Genomic DNA, 6000 nt, shown 5'->3' on the forward strand with positions numbered 1-6000 from the left:
GCTGTTTGCTTAGAAATTCTAGGGACAATTAGGAGGCCTGCGTCTTGTGACCGTAGCGTACGTGTAGGTATGTACGGCAGGACCAAATCAGAGAGATAGGTAGGAGCAAGCCCATGTAATGCTTTGTAGGTTAGCAGTAAAACCTTGAAATCAGCCCTTGCTTTGACAGGAAGCCAGTGTAGAGAGGCTAGCACTGGAGTAATATGATCAAATTTTTTGGTTCTAGTCAGGATTCTAGCAGCCGTATTTAGCACTAACTGAAGTTTATTTAGTGCTTTATCCGGGTAGCCGGAAAATAGAGCATTGCAGTAGTCTAACCTAGAAGTGACAAAAGCATGGATTAATTTTTCTGCATCATTTTTGGACAGAAAGTTTCTGATTTTTGCAATGTTACGTAGATGGAAAAAAGATGTCCTTGAAATGGTCTTGATATGTTCTTCAAAAGAGAGATCAGGGTCCAGAGTAACGCCGAGGTCCTTCACAGTTTTATTTGAGACGACTGTACAACCATTAAGATTAATTGTCAGATTCAACAGAATATCTCTTTGTTTCTTGGGACCTAGAACAAGCATCTCTGTTTTGTCCGAGTTTAATAGTAGAAAGTTTGCAGCCATCCACTTCCTTATGTCTGAAACACATGCTTCTAGCGAGGGCAATTTTGGGGCTTCACCATGTTTCATTGAAATGTACAGCTGTGTGTCATCCGCATAGCAGTGAAAGTTTACATTATGTTTTCGAATAACATCCCCAAGAGGTAAAATATATAGTGAGAACAATAGTGGTCCTAAAACGGAACCTTGAGGAACACCGAAATTTACAGTTGATTTGTCAGAGGACAAACCATTCACAGAGACAAACTGATATCTTTCCGACAGATAAGATCTAAACCAGGCCAGAACTTGTCCGTGTAGACCAATTTGGGTTTCCAATCTCTCCAAAAGAATGTGGTGATCGATGGTATCAAAAGCGGCACTAAGGTCTAGGAGCACGAGGACAGATGCAGAGCCTCGGTCCGATGCCATTAAAATGTCATTTACCACCTTCACAAGTGCCGTCTCAGTGCTATGATGGGGTCTAAAACCAGACTGAAGCATTTCGTATACATTGTTTGTCTTCAGGAAGGCAGTGAGTTGCTGAGCAACAGCCTTCTCTAAAATCTTTGAGAGGAATGGAAGATTCGATATAGGCCGATAGTTTTTTATATTTTCTGGGTCAAGGTTTGGCTGTCAATCTGTCAATCTCACTGTTAATATCTCTATGTCTTACAAATTCTCAGTAGTTCTCTTGTTTGTTTTAGCACCTCCATATCACTTTGTCCCCACCTGTGAGTATTGTTTTTGTTATGGTGTTTGATGGTGGGAAAAGGGGGAACCAAGACAAGTCGCCCATGGGCATACATTACCCGTAGGAATACTTTGTTTAAAAACACTAGTTAGAACTAGGTGGACTACCCACTGTATTTTTGGTTAGTTAGTTAGCTGTTGGTGAAGTAGGCTAGTCTAGCTTAGGGATGTTTTTGGATACTTAATATTTCTTTCCTTGGGTCCAGCTCAGCCCCTTTTCCTGTTTCCCCCATTATCCTGTGTTTTCAAATAAACCATGAGTGTTTGACGGTAATTTCGTTGTCTGTGGTTATTTCGTTCTCACTCTTACTTTTCCACTATTATAATTTGCATGAGTTATGTTACGGGTCTCGTTACCATCCCCCTAGACTGTCGGGCCAAAGGGGATTCGTAACAGTAAGGATTGGAGAGGAGGAGGGGTGTCTTAAGTGGGATATATATAGAGCATACAATATATCACCTGTGACGGTGAGAAATGTTTTGTTGTCTGAATACAGCTGTGTCGACCCTGTCGCGGTAGGGGATTTTGCTATAAAACCGTTAAGGTACCCCGTCGAGAGTGATACAAGTCGTCTCACTCAAGTTCTCATGTCACCCGGCTAACAGGTAACTCACAGATCCGCCGGACTGACCTGGTTATGTATCCTGCCCTTCATTTGGAGATTAGCCTTATGTGATGCCGTTAGGCTTTTTCGGGATCTTAGATAATATTAATCCGACTTAGAGTACCTCTTGTTTTACTTTCACCTTTCCTTTGTATGCTCTCATATCTAGACTCACGCAAGCTATAACTTGGTTACGATTTACAGTCTATGCCCGTCGACTAATACTACTCGAATATTAATATAGAGGATAACTGTTACAATAAAATGATTATTCTGTCCAAACCATCATATTGTCTTTAGTGTAGAAACTAGACTTGTTCCCCTAGAACGGGAGTGTCAGAGGCGTTCTCTCCCCTAGGATTTTGGGTCTAGTTTCTACTTTTTATTCAATGTTTGCAGTTCACACAGTTGTACACGTTATTAGTTTCTGTTTTGTCCTTAATCTATAACGTCAAACATCATCAAAACATTTACTACTATTAATGCCTTATATATGTATTACAACAAGCAGTTAATGACCTTATATATGTATTACAACAAGCAGTGAATTACCTTATATATGTATTACAAAAAGCAGTTAATGACCTTATATATGTATTACAACAAGCAGTGAATTACCTTATATATGTATTACAACAAGCAGTTAATGACCTTATATATGTATTACAACAAGCAGTGAATTACCTTATATATGTATTACAACAAGCAGTGAATTACCTTATATATGTATTACAACAAGCAGTGAATTACCTTATATATGTATTACAACAAGCAGTGAATTACCTTATATATGTATTACAACAAGCAGTTAATGACCTTATATATGTATTACAACAAGCAGTTAATGACCTTATATATGTATTACAACAAGCAGTTAATGACCTTATATATGTATTACAACAAGCAGTTAATGACCTTATATATGTATTACAACAAGCAGTGAATTACCTTATATATGTATTACAACAAGCAGTGAATTACCTTATATATGTATTACAACAAGCAGTTAAGGACCTTATATATGTATTACAACAAGCAGTGAATTACCTTATATATGTATTACAACAAGCAGTGAATTACCTTATATATGTATTACAACAAGCAGTTAATGACCTTATATATGTATTACAACAAGCAGTGAATTACCTTATATATGTATTACAACAAGCTGTTAATTACCTTATATATGTATTACAACAAGCTGTTAATTACCTTATATATGTATTACAACAGGCTGTTAATTACCTTAGTGTAGAATGACCTGGTTGGTTCCCAGAGAGTATGTTCTTCAACTCACAATTGCTCTACCGGTTTAGCCAAATCACTTTATCTGTTTCTCCTACTAGAAGTTTGTGTACTATGATTTACTGATTAGTGAAGAGAACAGTTGGAGATCAAGCCCCTTTGTAACACCACTGATGCTATTTATCCACTCCAGTTAGGAAGTGGATGTATTCAGCACAAGGAGCGTAGAGGGTATTTGTCTCAGTATGTCTCGTTCAGAAATCAGAAGTCAAGAGATAAAATCGTGCCGTCAATGACCCCCCCTCTTCCCCATCTGGGGCGGTGCCCGAAAGCAAGGCATCTCTTCGAGCCAGCTATCCGGCCTCCACTCAAGAGGCAGAGCCGGTGGTGAAGGTGGGGGCAGATCCGGCGAAGGAGGTGTCATCAGAGCCCTTTTTTGTGCTGCCGCATCAACCCTTTGGGAAGAAATAAACTTGGTTACGCTTCTCTAGTGTCTGTGAGTTATTTACTCTAAAAATTAGAACCTAACAGCATTTAGACACAAATCATTGCCCCCATCATCTAATTTGACTGCAGGTGGACGATTCCTCCTCTCTGTGTAGCCATAGTTAAATGAATTAACTCTACCGTACACATCTTTAGCGGTCATAAAGTTGGCTTGTATATACTGTAACAAATGTTTTTCCTCAAATTGTGCGACTCCTTGAAACTGCATTGAAGTACTGCAGAGTTCAATAAAGCAAGCATGCTTCACACCATACACATGTGGTAGTGTTGGGTTTGACTGAATAGTTTGACAATGGTCATGTGTTTTGTTCATAAAGTCACTCTTGGGTCATCCTCAGAGAGGCAAAAACGGCAACAATAACGAGCATTAAATGATTCCACAAAAACAGGCAATGTATACTAAGATTATCTCCAATTACTTGGACAATACTGCCATGTATACGACCACTGAAGAAGGAAACTTCAATACCCTCAGTCTCAAGCACTTTCAAATCGCTTACTATTTGCTCAAGAATGGAATCAAATCCAATCCAAGTTTTAACATCCTAGGAATGGAATAGTGCACATTTAAACCATAAGTGCACATAAGTGAATATAATGTTAAGTTTAGACAGCAATCAAAATCTCCACAAGCAGCATTGGTCCCCAGTCATCTAAATATCAGGAGTGATTTTTGATGCAGTATCATGTCCATCGAGTTTGATACAAGAGAAATCTTCTACCAATAGCAGTGGATGGTAAGCAGTAGCCTAACCAATTATGTGACTGATACTGTCACACCCTGACCATAGTTTGCTTTGTATGTTTCTATGTTTTGTTTGGTCAGGGTGTGATCTGAGTGGGCATTCTATGTTGTGTGTCTAGTTTGTCTGTTTCTGTGTTTGGCCTGATATGGTTCTCAATCAGAGGCAGGTGTTAGTCATTGTCTCTGATTGGGAACCATATTTAGGTAGCCTGTTTGGTGTTGGGTTTTGTGGGTGATTGTCTCCTGTGTCAGTGTTTGTACCACGGGACTGGTTTCGGGTTTTCACATTTATTGTTTTGTAGTTTGTTCATGTATAGTTTTCTTATTAAAAAAACTTCAACCGCGCTGCGTATTGGTCCGCCTCTCCTTCGACAGAAGAATCCCATTACAGATACAGAAGTAATTTTTAACATTCAGCAGATATGGGAGCAAGTAATGCACAACTATTTTCATTATTTCCTTGAAAACTTACCCGTGAGTCTCTGTCATCGCCGAAACAAGGATATTTATCATTTTTCGTCTGGTGCAGCCAGTCAGAGTTTTAGTTTTGAATGACAACCTATCCACCATGCTTTTTCTTTAGTTTGCTCTCTATTAGCTGTGAAAACAGTAAAAAATCAATTTAATGGAAAGTGAATTGAAGAATGAATTTTTGCTTCGTCATCAGATCTGTGACGCTTTCGTGAGGGTCTTCCACCCTTGCTCAAAATGATTGTATCATCTGACTCATGGTCTGAACCTCCCATAACAGAACTGGCAGAGGCAGGACTTATCAGGGAATATTCTGAAATACACAAAGACGACAATACAGGCATGTCAAATGTATGGCTATTTTGAAAGTGATGCCACAAGTAACCAAGACTTGAAAACCAGCACATACCTTTAGCATCATTGTTCAGTGTGAGCTTGAAAACACCACGATCTGGCCATTTCACCACCTCGTCAAACACATCCCCATCAACTTCAGTTCCAGACCCATCATACAGCTTTGCCTCTGATAAACTAGTAAGTGCGATCTCAAATTTCAGGAAAGCTGTGACAAACATTAAAACAACAATCTACAATTAGAATTGTAATGGTAAAAGTAATCAAACTGAATTGTAAATGTATGAAAACAATACATTTATTTCCAATCACAAATTAAAAGTTTACCTCTGTCATGACGTTGCCCTCTTAGGGTACAGCGAGCACCATCCCCCGCTCTCTGCTCCTACAACCAGACTTCTGTGGTCAGAGAGAGGTCGTAAATTCCTGAGGAGAGGATCTCCTCATGGCCACACAGTATAGAGACAGAGTGAATTTTCATAGAGAAAAAGGAATTTCTTCCACCTCACAGAACCTCACAGGTCCGAACAACATTTATGTTCCGGAGAAGGTATAAAAGATCGATGAAGAATCTAGCTACGAACTGGTCCATTTGGTAATTTTGGTGAAGCTCATGGGAGACGGTGTGGCCACATTACCATAACGCTGTTTATATAATAGCCTCAGATATGGTTTACATCTAATTGTTGTATAAGATGAATGAGTGTGGATGATACTGTTTGTAAAATTG

At 39.1% G+C, this 6000-nt stretch overlaps 1 long non-coding RNA gene across 1 annotated transcript; it reads right to left on the reverse strand.

Annotated features, from left to right (window-relative positions):
- Positions 1–3066: 3066 nt before the first annotated feature.
- On the reverse strand, positions 3067–5783 carry LOC121843611. The gene is made up of 3 exons (XR_006081683.1): positions 5598–5783; positions 4918–5478; positions 3067–3648 (listed from the first exon to the last, which is right to left on the reverse strand). It is a non-coding gene; the product is annotated as an uncharacterized LOC121843611 (long non-coding RNA).
- Between the last annotated feature and the right edge of the window lie 217 nt (positions 5784–6000).

The sequence above is a fragment of the Oncorhynchus tshawytscha genome, unplaced genomic scaffold (genome assembly GCF_018296145.1).
Source record: "Oncorhynchus tshawytscha isolate Ot180627B unplaced genomic scaffold, Otsh_v2.0 Un_contig_8023_pilon_pilon, whole genome shotgun sequence".
Taxonomy (NCBI): Eukaryota; Metazoa; Chordata; class Actinopteri; order Salmoniformes; family Salmonidae; genus Oncorhynchus; species Oncorhynchus tshawytscha.